Source organism: Gordionus sp. m RMFG-2023, chromosome 4, assembly GCF_954871325.1.
Source record: "Gordionus sp. m RMFG-2023 chromosome 4, tfGorSpeb1-WG-v2, whole genome shotgun sequence".
Classification (NCBI taxonomy): Eukaryota; Metazoa; Nematomorpha; class Gordioida; order Chordodea; family Parachordodidae; genus Gordionus; species Gordionus sp. m RMFG-2023.
Window position 1 is genome coordinate 29,120,418 of NC_088778.1, and position 15,521 is coordinate 29,135,938.

The 15,521-nt window shown below is 25.4% G+C and overlaps 2 non-coding genes and 1 pseudogene across 2 annotated transcripts; 1 reads left to right on the forward strand and 2 right to left on the reverse strand.

Annotated features, from left to right (window-relative positions):
* Nucleotides 1-6,164: 6,164 nt before the first annotated feature.
* Nucleotides 6,165-6,287, forward strand: LOC135929224 (U5 spliceosomal RNA). The gene has a single exon (XR_010572531.1). It is a non-coding gene; the product is annotated as a U5 spliceosomal RNA (small nuclear RNA).
* Nucleotides 6,288-11,505: 5,218 nt separating this feature from the next.
* LOC135929233 (U5 spliceosomal RNA) lies at nt 11,506-11,627 on the reverse strand. Its single transcript, XR_010572538.1, has one exon. It is a non-coding gene; the product is annotated as a U5 spliceosomal RNA (small nuclear RNA).
* Nucleotides 11,628-15,215: 3,588 nt separating this feature from the next.
* LOC135929208 (5S ribosomal RNA) lies at nt 15,216-15,334 on the reverse strand (annotated as a pseudogene).
* Between the last annotated feature and the right edge of the window lie 187 nt (nt 15,335-15,521).

Genomic DNA, 15,521 nt, shown 5'->3' on the forward strand with positions numbered 1-15,521 from the left:
TTTTTAGCTTCTGGTGGCCAAACATGAAAATGGATGTAGTTAATTTTGTAAAATTCATTGCATCACATCAAAGACTTTTAAAAAAAGCTGAAGAACGTGAACAGAGTCATGAATAAAATGGGTTTAAGACGGTTCTTTTGGTTTTAAACGAATTCAAAAATATTCGGAATTTTTCAAATAAAAACTTTTCATATCAGCCGTCAACCTAGACGCTATATCGGTGCACCGACATAATTTTTAATTTTTTTGTAAAATATTTGTAAATTGGTAATTGAATTTTTTTTTTAAGAAAAATTAAAAATAAAATATATACAATACCAGATATATTGGCACTATTATTAGATCTTTATTGGAAAGAAAAGGATTATGAATTCAAACTCGAATTTGTAATTGTATAGTTTATCCTGTATAAATTTAGTTAACCTTTGCCGGACATAATGATAATCAACTTGAATTTAACGTCATTCCAGAAGTAGAAAATACCCTTTTTCAATGCTCATTATCTGCCGGAACATAAAGAATATTTTTAGTCAGCCTGAAAAGACTCGTAAGTGCGATATTTATTCTCTCCAAAAATTTAGAATATCCATATCCTATAAATGGCGTTTTCATAGAATAGGCATTCTTTAGCGTGTTTATCGTAGTGTTGTTTAACGGCTCGTTTTGAGCCGATTTTTAGAAACGGCTAACTCAATATTTTTTCCTAAAAAATATGACGCAAGCCTAAAGATTTTGCTTATAGAAGAAACAGAAGTATAGGCATATATTAACGAAATATCATTTTCAAAAATCTTTGAAGAACACAAAATTGTAGATTTTTTATAAAGAATCATAAAAGATTTTTTATGCATAAAAATCACAAAAAATTCACATACATTAAATATTAGAAATTTGATCTAGATACTTGTTTGAGCATTCTCAAAAAATAAATATCTTCTTTTAAAAATATCTTCAGAGATCAAAATATAATTTTGAACTAGGCATTGTAGTTTAGATTTAGTTATAACTTAATTTTACAAATCACCCTTTCAGTAATGTACAGGTTTTTTGTGGGTATTGTCATAAATACCACGTGTTTTTTTTGTTTTTTTCAAATGAAGTGAAAACGCTTTCCGTTTGATAGGAGTGAAAGTTAAGTTTTGATTGATTTATTTTAGAAATAATCTAGTTAACATTTGTTATTGTATTTCTTGTGTTTTATTCATTGAAAATAAATAATACTCAAGGTCAAGTATAAAAATTTTATTATAATAAATTTTTGATCAATTTGATTTTCTAATGTTTCTTTTTAATAATAATTGATTGTTAATTTATGTTATTTTTAACTAAGCTCAACGAACACAGATTTTTATAATTGAATTACAACAATCTACTTATTGCAAAAATTTTCAGTAAAATTTATTGTACAAACCAAATATAATAATCAACTTTATTTAGCTATTTTTACACTTATCTATATAATCATTGAATTGAGATGTAATGTAAAAAGTCAAATGTAAACAACCTATTATTTTATACGACAGATGGCGTGAATATTAAAAAAAATAATATTTTTTTAAAACAATTTTATATGAAAGTTGTTACAAATATATGGAAATGTTTTAAAATAAATTATGTTAATACTATATCTTAGGGTATTAAACGGCTCGTTTTGAGCCGATTTTTAAAAACGGCAAACTCAATGTTTCATCCAGAATAATATTACGCAAGCCTGAAGATTTTGTTTGTAGAAGGAACAAAGGTTTGGACATCTATTTATCTGGAGACTTTGGCAATATTTTTCTGGTTAAAATACTGAGTTAGCCGTTTTTAAAAATCGGCTCAAAACGAGTCATTTAACAACACTACTATATCTTCCCATCAGTGCTTAATCGTTTTTTTAGAAAATTCACATACATTTTTAAAATTATATTGATTATATATAATTATTAGTATCAACAGAAACCTGCCATTTTGTTTTGTATTATTTTATCGATCATAATCTTCTCTTCATTAGAATATCAAGAAAAATGATTAGCGTAGCAGGAAGAAAAAAAATGGTGTAGAGGATATAATTATTGCAAAAAAATAACAACATAAAATAATTTTTTAAGAGAATTATTTAAATTTTATAAATAATAGACAACAAAAGTTTATCCAGGATTTACCTATTGGGTCTTTTTTTTGTAAATAACTTTTATTGGACGATTTAGGGCAGCTTTTTAAAGGCCATTGGTCAGTTGATTACATTTTTTTTTAATTTTTGGTTTGGCATTTTGCTTTTCTCATAAATCATCAATTTTGACTTACATTAAAATGACATTTACATTTTTAGGGGGAGAGAGGGGAAAGTAGAGAGATAATTTTTATTTTGCTTAAAATGTTATTTAGAAAAAAATGGCAATTTTGTTACTAAATGGTAAATTTTCGTCTCCTCCCAAGTGACCCCAATGCTAGAGAGTTATTTTGTATTTTTTATTATGAACAAGACCTTGCAAGGTGAGATAAACAGATATTTCCTTAGACTTGGTCAGTTTGTGTCTGACCAACCACCTCGGGCAGCTAAATTTTAAATCTTTAAAATATTTACTAATGCTTTTATTAATCGATATTCTTTTTCATGAAAATACCTTCTAAATCAGGGATTCAAACCGATCCGATAAACCGGTATAACGCGTTATTATTTACCTAATCTAAACCGTTAAAAAATTTGTTACCCGCCTGAACCGAGTCTCCAAAAATGCCCGTGAACCGCTTTAAACATTTTGATATTTTTACTTTTTTAAAAAGATTACTAGTCAGATGTTTACTAGTTAGTGTTGACTGGTAAATATTTTTTGTATATTGTTGTTTGAACGGTACCAGCTACCCAAGCTAGCATATAGAAGTGTTTTCAGTCATAAAATTTATTCTACCTCCTCGAAAGAAAGAAAGAAAGAAAGAAAGAAAGAAAGAAAGAAAGAAAGAAAGAAAGAAAGAAAGAAAGAAAGAAAGAAAGAAAGAAAGAAAGAAAGAAAGAAAGAAAGAAAGAAAGAAAGAAAGAAAGAAAGAAAGAAAGAAAGAAAGAAAGAAAGAAAGAAAGAAAGAAAGAAAGAAAGAAAGAAAGAAAGAAAGAAAGAAAGAAAGAAAGAAAGAAAGAAAGAAAGAAAAAGAGGCTCAATATTATTTTTAGAGAATATTGATATAATTTTATTTTTTTTTAGCATAAAGTTTAAACCAGGTTTTCAAACCGAACGGATATTAAGAACCGACCTAAACCGTTATTTTTAATATTCGGATTTTGATCCCTGAATATTTTAAAGATTTAAAAAAATTAACATAAGTTATAATTAAAGCAATATTATATTTGTATTAAAAATTAGTGATTACATTTAAAATAATAAATTAAATTTTTAGAATCAACCAATCACATTCATGGATCAAATTTAATAAAAATTACTAACATGAAATATTATTTATGTTTAAAACTGTCGATATATTTGCTTGAGTAGAGAAATCAACTTATTTTCATAACACCAATTTTATTATATTCTAAATTTAATTAGATAATTTTTTCCCTTTAATAAAGGCATAGAAAATAATTTTCGATAGATGAATTTATGATCCTTGGCATGTTATAATAATAAAAGCCGTGTCACTGTCACATTTTCATACAATGATATTTTTTATGCTAGTCATACAACAACGATCAAATTTTGTTAAATTTGAAAATGGCTAAATTTTGTCAAAATCTAATAAGCGACTCACTTATTTTTTTAATATTTATATTAACAGAACCACCTAGTCGCTTCCGATCTTCTATATATCATACCTTCTAGTATGGAACCGTCAAGTTCGCTTCAGAAAAATGGTTTGATGGATTCGAACCAAGGTTTCTTGGTTTGGTAATCAACGCTTTCACCGACTCTACTGTTGTTAAACGGATCGATTTCAGCCTATTTTTAAACATGGATAACAAATATTCCACCCAGAAATATATTACACTAGTCTGAAGATTTAACTTATATATGACGCATATGTTTATTAAATGATATCTCGAAGCTTAGGCAATATTTTTCTGACTAAAATATTGAAAAGCCATTTCTCAAAAATCAGCTCAAGTTGATCTGTTTAATAAAATTACTCCCGAATAGGCTACAAGATACTAAAACATTTTTTAATATATAAATAAATGACAGGTTTAAATATTTTACGAAAAATTATAACATTGGTCTATTCTTTTATAACCAATTTCATATAATTATTTTATTTATTGGTGAAATAGTTGAAGCCACGATCATTGGCTGTTCAACCATCGCGGAGGGATCTACGGAGTTCGATGGTCCGAGATTGTAGAAGATTTGGACTGGGGGACCTGACTTAGCGGGCATTTTGGTCATCGTACCCAAATCCCATCGCGGGTATAACCGGAAGAAGAAAACAACATTTTATTATACGTTGGTTATAGATAAAAGCGAATTTTATTAGGTTAAAAGAAAGTGGTGGCGGGAAAACGAAATCTAATAAAAGATTTATTTCATATAAGTTAAAATCAAATGTTCACGAAAATATTTAAAAAATTTAAAAAAAAAAATCCTTCCTAATTTATTAATTAATATGTAAATTTAATTTAATAAATATACAAAATGTTTTTTTTAAAAAAAAAAATATCTTTTGAAATAATTGTAATTTAGAAATTAATGTAATAAAAACGCAGACGTAATTTTGTAACCTATTTAAAATTTTAAATCAACGATCCCTTTAAAAAGTACAATCTTAATTTATGTTTTTTAAAATTAAAAAGGTATGGCAAAAGGCAAACGCTCAATTTGTGCGCGCTATTGGGTTTTAAACTTTTATGAGCCCCCGTAAAGATTTAGTCAAAATTTTCTCTTTTTTTTACACATTTTAGAAAATTACCATTTTTTTTGCTAATTTTAAAATTTTTTCAAATAGAGGTTAGCGATGCCAAATTGGGTTTAAAAATTTTGATTTTTCAAACTTTTATTCATTTTTACACCATTTATAAAAGAAATAAATTTGTATAAAACATTATTTTGGCTGCCGCGTCTATTTAATCTTATAATTGAGCTAATTGATCGAATATTTTATTTTAAAAAAATATTTGGTTAATTAGTTCTTGTTGCTATAAATTAATAATGTCAATACGAATTTTTGAAGAAAAATAATTATCCTTTATTCCGTTCTGATTGTATGCTTAAATTATTTAAGAATAGGTATACTATTCAATTAACTCTAGACTTATTGATGATATCTTGGAAATGTTACCTTCCCCAAAAAAGCACCGTCAACACTGCTTACCTAATAATCATATATCATATACGTTTGGGACAAAAAAATTATCATCAGATACAGATCTCAGAGGTTTTACCTCCGTAAATTATGTCTCTCGAGATAATTTTCTAAGAATCCAATCTCATCTGGCTTCTCCCATTTAAATTGATAACTTTTTATGTAATAAATGGTAATCATTTACTAATATAAAGTTTTTTTTTAAATATAAATAATTAAATTTTTAAACTCAAAATTTTGTCTGCGTCAATTTTTTTTTTTTTGATATCTAATATATCGAATCAAATTGATTGGTTTTTTTGTTAAATCAACTGTATTATAAAAATTATATATATTTAATTTTGAAAGAGAATTTTAATAAATTTAATCCCTGCCGAGATAAACTTTAGTTTATTTTTTTATTTTTCCATTCTTTATATGCTTTTGTAAAATTATATTAATTCTTTTTTATTTAATTAACTTTATTTATTCTTATATCATATGTAAAATATGATAGAAAAAATATTATTTACTTAGGTAAACAATAAAAAAAAATTATCATGTAATAAATATTATATTACCTCAACCTGGGGGGGGGGGGGGGGGGGGGGGGGGTAGTATAATTTCTTATCTTTCTATTATTAAAAATAACATAAAATAATATTACGCCATCTTTCGTATAAAACAATGTTATATTTTAAATATATTCATATTTTAAAAATATATTACAAAATAATTCAAAAATTTTTAAATATAATTTCCACATTTATCTTCAAATAAATCATCTATTTTTTGAGTTTTGTTGAAAATAATTTTAAAATGATCTACTAAATATAGATTTATCATACAAAGAGACTATACCCTTGAAGTTAAAATTAATCCATATAAAACCAAGCATATTTTGTATTAAATTTAGTCTCAGATTCTTCGCAGAACGCATAAATCTTTCGCCTTTTACTAAAGATTTCCGTGCGAAGGATCATAAATGAGTTATTTCATCTATTGAAAATTTTTTTTATCCCTTTTTTAAAGGGAAAATTAATAATGTAATTAAATTTAATCTTTAAATATTTTTTACTTTTTAGCCTAAAAATTGACTCTAAGTTGAATCTCAACTTGAAGAAAGATTGCAATTGGTTAAAAACATGTTTATACTGTTTTATAGTTGACTAAAGTTAGGTCGTTTAACAACACTAGTGAATAGCATATGTTTTAAAATTATATGCCCATACGAAATAAAATAAATTTTGTATTCAAATTATTTTTATTAAAAAAAGCGTTAAATAAAAGTATATCAAAATGAAATCAAAAATGTATCTTTAAAGTATCAAAAAACAGATATATACACTTCGAAATAGTATCTAATTCTATTAACAACTCTGCTAATTAAGGGTTTGGGATCTTGATTATAGATATTTCATATCAAGAATAATGACCACAAAAGTCATCTTTTTCTCTTCTTTTAGTTATACAAAATATGTGTTCTGAATAGCAATTTTTAGATTAATAATTAAAAAAAATTTCCACGCCCTAACCATATTTTTTTTTTTAAAAAAAACTTAATTTTGTGTCTTTCAATTATATTTAATGACTTCGAGGTCATTAAATATTAAATGCTTATCGACTGTATTCATTCAGGGCATCAATCTTTTGAAATGATTTTTTTAAAAAAAAGAAGATATTAGTAGATTCTTAAGAATTCTGAGATGATTTTATAAGAATTAACAAAAATTTTCAAAGAAATAAAAAGCAAATTATATTATTTAATCATATTTTCGTGGGTGTGGGTTCCCTTTTTAGCCGCTGAAATGTAGTATAGCAGGGTTAAATTTCCACCATCGAAATAAAATAAAAAATATTTAAAGATCTAAAAAAAATAAATTAATAATATTAATAGCTGAAATGATAAGGAACAACTGTTATAATTTATGAGATTAATTAAATAAAATTAATTTCGTATTCAATGTTAATATTTATATGAATATTTTTAAAAATCTTTTTAAACATTATCAATTTAAACCAAAAAATGTTTTTATTTCTGTGAATTTCAAAAAGAAAATAATGCCCGAAGCTACTTCCCACAATTCATAAACCGAATATTCCACTAGGAATAGAAGGATAATAAACTTAATAATCACAAAATTTAGAAATCGAAATCCAAAATAAATATATGATTTTAAAACAAAAAAAATATCCTAGCTAGTCTATATATTGATTTTAAAAAGTATTTGAAAATGCAATATAGAATATAGTATAATGTTATATAATCTATTTAATCAGAATGCAATTAAATCATGTTATATTATACATAAATAAAACGAAATCATACATTTTGTTTTATTATTATGAAAGATCCTTTTCTCGATAGTTTAACCATTTATAATGAATCTAAACATTAAAATTAATCAGAGTTCTAGATCTTGGAATCAAAACAGGAGGTGAGGAGGGGGGGGGAAGAGATTTAAATATTTTTCCCAAAAAAAAAGAAGGTCTCATATGTTAAGCTTATAAAAAGACTTTTGAATGATATTAAAATTTAACAGAAAAATGTATCCACATAAAAAGTTATAGATTTTTATACCATTAAAAATTTGTTTTTTAAAAAAATATTAACACCCAAAAACATGAAAAATCAATTTTAGATATCATAATTCAAAATTTATATCTCCAAAGCTAACTTAAATAGCTGTATATATACTTTTAACTTTAAATAAAATAATTTAGCCGTGAAACGTAACAAAAATTGTTACTGCTTGTTACTACACAACAAAATAGAAATATCTTATTTTAAATTTTGCAAAAAAAATTTATAATCCCGCAAAAAAAGTAAAACCGTTTAAACAGTAATAAAAAATATATTAAATGTCGCACTTACTAAAAATACAGCAAAGATCGCAAAAGCTATATATTTATAATCGCTAACCAATTATAAAAATGGTTGTAAATTTTATATCATGCTAATCCTATAAAATATATGTCGTATTAGGATATGCATGGAGATTCGGAATTTCTCAATTTTAAAATCATTTACTAAAGGCGATTTTTAGATTTCAAAAATATGATTCTACATGAATTGTATTTCAGCAGGTATAGAGTACCCAAACTAATTTCAAACAATTTTGCCATGAACTTTAGAACTTCTATTTATATTAATTTTTTTGTATGGATTTTTCATATAAATTTAAAAAAACACTAAAATGTCTAATTGGCTGAAATATATAAGGTAAATACTAAACACATGATAGATTACATTTCCGGTTAAATCGGATTTTAAGATTTTTTACATCGCTCTCGCTAAAGGATTTAAAATCGAGAGATTCCGAATCCCCACGGGTTACATATCCCACAGCATATATATATAATAACAATATTAGAATGGTGAAATATAATGTAAGAAAATATAAGGCAATTCGACTAAATATGTTTTGTATCTAGTTGTATATTTATTAATATAATTATTTTGGGGGTGAATTACGTACTTTTGAACTTGAACTAATTTTATTATACTTTATTTTCATTGAAACTGTTATTCTTTTATTTTATAAATATGAAAAATAATATTTTATCTTGAAATGTTCATCATTGTTTATGTTAGGCTCGGCTAACTTTACGAGTACGATTCATGCATTTTTGATTTGAATAATTTGTTTAACTTAATTTCACTTGCAAAAATTGTATAGAAATATCGATTCTAAAATAGAATAAATTAGAGATCTGCAATGTTGGGCCCGGCCCGTATTCTCACCGAGTCTGGCCCGGCCAGAACGGGCTTCGGGCCGGGCTCGGGCCTATTATTTAAAATAATCGGATTCGGACCGGGCCGGGTTTGAAAAATTAGGCCCGATGCAGATCACTAGTTTAAATATCTCACTCCCAATTGTCGGAAATTTATAAGGCATCGATATATAAAAAAATAAATTAATGCTGGATATACATTTCTAAACAAATTCTTTTAAATATAAAATAAAAACGCACTCAATAAATAAACTATTAATATTAAATTCAATTTATTAACCTGTAATATTCAGTTAGCGCAAATTCGCGATGAAATCATAAATACACAAAAAAAATACAGCATATTTTGTGTACTTAGCCTTAAATTCATGTTAATTATGAATGCAGGATTAATTAAAATTTCTTAAGAGAGAGTGACGAGATTTTACAGATAATCAAAAATCCTGAGAATAATTATCATAATTGAAATTAAAGATAAAATTAAAACTTTTCTGACCGCCCCCAATATTATTAACCTTTTTTCCTTGGACCCCCCTTAATCAATATATTATCATCATTAAAACTATTTAATTATATTATATATAAATTGACATTCGATTTATTATAAATAATCAATTACGTTCAATGTTTTTTTTTATCCATCTAAATGTATCATGTGTTTAGATATATGGAGAATCGAGGATCCCCATGAATTTATATTAAAGGCATTGTGAATTATTTACAAGAAAGACCAGAGTAAATTTAAAAAAACAGAGGTATGTTTTTTTAGTGTATTTATATCTTGCCCAAAAAAAGATTCCCCAATTTCACCTCTTCTATTTAAACGACTTAAATAATTTTGTTTCATTTTATACTATTTACCCATGAACTAAGGAATTTATACCTTTTTATTCCAATATATTGTCATCTTTCTTACTTAATAAATGGCTAAATCTAATAATAAATCAATTTTACTTGTTACTTTAATCCACAATTTTTTAAAAAAATGATTAACTTCTCCTCACTAATATCTAAAGTAATATAGGGGCTTTTGAATTTAAATGTAAATTGATTCACCACCATTAACTTTATTCATGTACTGATGTGCCATAATGCCTGGTCCCAGTAAACCAACCATTAGAAATGGGAGCTTATTGATATTATGCATTTTTAAAAAAAAATTATATAATATAATTAAAAATGTTAATTATTTATTATAAATAATAGTATATATAAATATGTGTAATATTACTTTTCGGTAAATCTCTATCACCCTTTTCTTGACCAGAGTTAAACTTGAATAAATTTTTTAAAGAATTCATTAGTAATTTTAAAAAAATCATTAACAAAAAAATAACAAATTATATAATGATGTTTATTTTTGTAAGCTAATATCGATTGTTACATCATTTTTCATGATTTTATTACGTCGTTTTTTATGCTTTTTGTGTGCGAAGATTTGCCTGATTTTATCATTTTGCGTTAATTAAAAATATTAAATATTATAAACAATTTAGTTCAGCCATTTAATTAATTTAGTTGATATTATATAAGAAAGTATACGAAAACAAATCACATCAATAGGGATTTGTATCCGATAATAATTAGAAACCTAAAGGATTTAAGTTATCATATATTTATATATCATATCAATGTTTCAATTTTAACGTCAATAGGGAATTATATCCGATCTAAAGGATGTAAGTATATTTTCATATATAACATATCAGTGGTTTAATTTTAACATCAATAGGGATTTATATTAGATACGCTGCTACATCCTAACCATTAAATAATCCATCAATCAACTTCATCAATCCTCTCTTCTTCTTTTATTTTTTAACTTATAGTATCCATTTTAATTTGCTTATTGATTTCTCTCTATTTATATAGCATGCAAATTAGAGGTCTGCAATGGGCGGATATAATAAAAAAAAATATATGTTAGTTATAGCGTCAATGTGTTTTCTCCGGCAATGTGTTACTATTTTTAATTTTAAATATTTTTTGAGGGCGTTTTTAAAATTTAAATCTGATTTTACCTGAAATGTTTGCCGTCATGTTTAGTACCTACCCTGTGAATTTCAGACCATGAACTTTTACTCTTAATTTTATAAATCCACTTATATTAGAAAATATATTACTTATACGTTCAAATAATATATTTAAAAATGAGTTATTTTGAATCTTATATATTTTTTTATATATAATTCATAGATGCTTATAATAAAAATAAATTAGAAGATGGTGTTGCTTCAATAAAAAAAAAATATCTAATCGTAATGAACCTTTATAAACCTTTATAATTAGCTGAACTGAACCTTTATAAATTTCTTCTTAAGAACCGTAACCAAAACGTAACCAAAACGTAACCAATACGTAACCAAAACGTAACCATTATAATTTTATACATATTTAACCGTAACTAAGATGAACCCCTGGTGAAAATAATACCTTATCCGAAAAAAACACATTTAGGTTGGTATTCTTATATTTATATATATAAATATTACAAAATCTGAATTTAATTAAATGATTAGTTTTCCTTTTAAAAAAGGGATAAAAAAAATTTCCAATAAATAAAATAACTCATTTATGATCCTTCGCACGGAAATCTTTGGTAAAAGGTGAAGATTTATTCGTTTTACCAAGAATCTGAGATTAAATTTTTTATTAAATATGCTTAGTTTGGACAGATGTCTTGCCTGGCATAATATTTGCCTATAACACATCACAGATGCCTTGCCTGGCATAATATTTGCCCATAACACGTATCAGCATGATCATCGATTACGCCCTCTGAGCTGTTGTATGGTGGAAAAGTAAAACAAGCTTATGGGGTATAATATTTTAAAATATATACTATATATATGTGTCTCAAGGTGAAGTGGATGAGGATATAGATCCTGACAATGTATCTAAAGCAGATTTGGAATCTTGTTTTAAAGATACAGTTTATTTCTCAGCTTAAACAGCAGAAGGATTATAGAAGTCGTTATGTTGGTAGGGATAACCATTATTTAGTTAATGATCAATCTGAAACAGCCGTCGGGCTGATAGAAAAGGTTGATGACCAAGCCTTGGGTGGGTCTTTATCCAATAGTTAGGTTTCTTAAAAGTAAAATATATCATTTATTATTAAATATGTTTTAATATTTAGGCAATATTATTTGACAAACATTTCTTTACAAGAAAAGGTGTATAATTGTCTTAATTACTTAGTAATATACATATTTTTTAGATGATAAAAACTCTGAGGAAGTGAGTTATGTTAAATGTCCAGGAAAATCACTTGAAAGCTATTATTTTTTAAACTCACATTAAATTTTTTTAAATATTTTTTCTCAAAATTACACAACACGATTACTGGATAAGGTAAGAATTGTGAAGACCAAAAAATATAAAATATTTAATATTATGCGTATTTTTTAGATGATACAGATTTTAAGAGGGTTAAGATATTAAATGACGAAACGAAGATGGTAGTGGTAGCCTTCGAAGAAATAGATATTTTTATAAATTGACATTAATTTGTTTTTTAAATTACTAGTTTTGCCTCCTAATCCTAATGCACCAGCTCTAATTGATAAAATAGGCCAGTTTATTGTGAACGATATAAATTTGTATTATATTATTAGGCATATTTTTTAATTATGAATTGACAGTAAAGACAGTATTTCCCAAGAAAGATAATGACAGTCTTTTTCTTCTCACCAAAAGAAATTCAAAAAATTTATCATTCTGAACGCTTTCATTGTGCGATCAAGAAAAGATATCAAAATATGATAATGGTGTGATGGGAGATAATTTTTCCACCGAGCGGATTATTAGTGATGGAAATTGTCTAAATTAAATTGTTAATCATTATTATAGTTGTATAAGCAAAGATGTTTGTGATGACGGATGCCAAATGATTTTCTGAGACAGCAATGCATACTCTTTATAAGGAGCTAAGATATGCTTGAGCAGATGGAGGAAAATTTGGGAGAACCAATTGACGTATTTGGAAAGAACCAGGCGTGACCCCAATGCAATAGAATTTATTTAAAACAAGAGATGTTGTAAAATCGGCTTGAGACAACGTCTTCAGTGAAGGCATGCAAATCATAATTTTTTAATTTAAGAATTACAATAATTTCTTTTTAATCAAAAATTATTATCTTAAATAAACAAAATATTTTTTTTACATTTAATACCTTTATTTATTTATTTTTTTAAATATTTTGATTTAATAAACAAAATAAATTTACGCCATCTAGCACATAAAATAATGTTATATTTATATGAAATAATAAAATTTAAAATTAGTACAATTATAAAATTCTGAAAGATATCTTCATTTTACTCCTAATAAATCCGTCATTTGTTTGGTTGAAAGAAGTATAATTTTTGATAAAAAATATATATATAATAAATGGAATCTACTTTGTAGAAAAAACATTTAAAAATTATTTATATTAAATTTGAAAAATAAAAAAATTCATCTTAACACACTCTTCATTATAATTGAAAAATCTGATTTAAATAAACTCTCTAATCAGTCATAAATGTCAATATCATTAAATAAGAATTAATTTTTAATTTTTATAGCTAATAATGATCAAAGTTGTTTGGTAGCTATAGCTAATAGCGGCTATCTTTTTTGTAATTATTTAATTTTTTATCACGCTACTTTTTTTGAAAATAGCTAAGTAGCCGCTACTTCGCTACTTTTAAAAAATATAATGAAGGTAAGTAGTGTAAACATGAAAATTTAAATAAATATCATAATTAATTATAATTTTTATGATTTATTATTTAATTTTGTAATTAAAATATAATTTCAATTTTTAATTTATATTTTCATTTGTATGATAAACCTAAATCACGTGATAATTTAAAATGCCATTGCCTATGGATATCCAAATCGTTGAAAGTGATTCAGACAATGTTATTTATGAAATGGAAGATACCAGGGAAGAAAATGTTCTTAATAGCTATAATACAAATTTCCCATTCCCTAGATTTTAAAATTTTGTTAAATAAATATTTAACCAAAACTGGTTTCAAATTTATTTGGTAAAAAAAACAATTCCTCAAATCAATCCAGTAGCTATAATCTAAAGGTAAATTTTCATTTTTACATTCTAATAATATTTATTTTATAAGACTGTTCATGAGTTTTAAGGAAATGGAGAAACATCTAAATAATTTTGGTATAGGCGACTCTACATCCAAAAATACTAATTCAATTCAAACCAAATTAATTAATAATGCAAATGACAATATTTCTCAGAAATTGGCTGATAAAGTTATTGTTGATATAATATATACAGTTTAGCCAATGTCCTTAGTTGATAATCCATCATTTACCTTGATGAAAAAAAATCCACGTACAACAATTTTATGTCGCCAGACACAAATGAATAAAATCAAAGATAACTTTAAATGATGAAAAATGCTCTAATAGTAGAGTTATCAGAGATATCATATATATGTACCACGGAAGATAGTTGAACACATAACAGAAGGTAAAAACTTATTTATATTTATAAATTGATCTGATTAAATATTTTTGATCTTATTTGGAAATCATAGGCCATTGGCCAGACCCTAGAACTTTAAAAAGAAGATCTGTGGCATTAGCCCTCAAAATGATAATAGGATGCCAGACATACGATGTACTTGCAAATAAAATTATATCTATCTTATATTAAAAATATATATATAAGATTGAATACGCCCTTATCCTCAAGTGCTAGTGTCCAGAGATTATTTAATAATACAAAACTTATACTTTCTGATCGTCGCTCTAGATTTGGGGATGATAATATTGAAATGATTTTATTATTAAAATGCAACAAATTACCATAAATTATATTTTTGTTACATAAATTTTTTTATAATCAAAACTAACTATATTTTAATATTTATAAATGTTGATTATTATATATTTACTAAACAATAACATTATAAGCAAAAAATAAGTTTGTAAATTTTCTTTATAAAAGGTAGCTAAAGCTTCTTTTAAATAATAATAGCGAGCTACTTTTCTTGACAATTAGCGATAGCGGTAGCGCGCTACTTTTAAAAGTAGCGTTTAAAATGACTACTTAATAATTGATTTTAAAATATATGGCCCGGGTATTATAAAACAAATTTCAGGACAGGGTATTTAAATAAAATGAAAATATGGGCAGACAGGCCCTAGCAGATATCTGATAAAAATGATGAACTTAAAAGATTATTATTTAATAAAATGCGTGAAAAAAAAATTACGACATCTGGGATTCCCTGGCCGTCACCCATCCAAGTACTAACCAGGCTCAACGTTGCCTTACTTCGGTGTTCGAAAGGGAACCGGTGCTTTCAACGTGATATGGTCGAAATCGAAAAATTAAAATTATTTTTTATGTGAATCATAATTTTTTGAATGTAAAACATTTTGGGATTACAATTTATTTTAATAACAAATAATTCCGGTCTAAACAAAAATTATTTTCTTAATAAACAAAATTTTTTTTTACTTTAAATATATTTATTTTTTTTTTAAATATTTTGATTTATCAAGTAAAAAT